This window comes from Bison bison, unplaced genomic scaffold (genome assembly GCF_000754665.1).
Source record: "Bison bison bison isolate TAMUID 2011002044 unplaced genomic scaffold, Bison_UMD1.0 scf7180017864390, whole genome shotgun sequence".
NCBI classification, from domain to species: domain Eukaryota; kingdom Metazoa; phylum Chordata; class Mammalia; order Artiodactyla; family Bovidae; genus Bison; species Bison bison.
Window position 1 is genome coordinate 7,029,037 of NW_011494962.1, and position 830 is coordinate 7,029,866.

The 830-nt window shown below is 41.1% G+C and overlaps 1 pseudogene; it reads left to right on the forward strand.

Moving 5' to 3' along the window:
- LOC105002242 overlaps nucleotides 1–830 on the forward strand; it is an 11,184-nt pseudogene that overhangs the window by 8,585 nt on the left and 1,769 nt on the right.

Below are 830 nucleotides of genomic sequence, written 5' to 3' on the forward strand. Positions count from 1 at the left end.
CTTCTTCAGCGATCAATGCAAAGAAATAGAGGAAAACAACAGAATGGGAAAGACTAGAGATCTCTTCAAGAAAATCAGAGATACCAAGGGAACATTTCATGCAAAGATGAGCTCGATAAAGGACAGAAATGGTATGGACCTAACAGAAGCAGAAGATATTAAGAAGAGATGGCAAGAATACACAAAACTGTACAAAAAAGATCTTCACGACCCAGATAATGACGATGGTGTGATCACTCACCTAGAGCCAGACATCCTGGAATGTGAAGTCAAGTGGGCCTTAGAAAGCATCACTACAAACAAAGCTAGTGGAGATGATGGAATTCCAGTTGAGCTATTTCCAATCCTGAAGGATGATGCTGTGAAAGTGCTGCATTTAATATGCCAGCACATCTGGAAAACTCAGCAGTGGCCACAGGACTGGAAAAGGTCAGTTTTCATTCCAATCCCAAAGAAAGGCAATGCCAAAGAATGCTCAAACTACCACACAATTGCACTCATCTCACATGCTAGTAAAGTAATGCTCAAAATTTTCCAAGCCAGGCTTAAGCAATATGTGAACCGTGAACTTCCTGATGTTCAAGCTGGATTTAGAAAAGGCAGAGGAACCAGAGATCAAATTGCCAACATCTGCTGGATCATAGAAAAAGCAAGAGAGTTCCAGAAAAACATCTATTTCTGCTTTATTGACTATGCCAAAGCTTTTGACTGTGTGGATCACAATAAACTGTGGAAAATTCTTCAAGAGATGGGAATACCAGACCACCTGATCTGCCTCTTGAGAAATTTGTATGCAGGTCAGGAAGCAACAGTTAGAACTGGACGGGGAA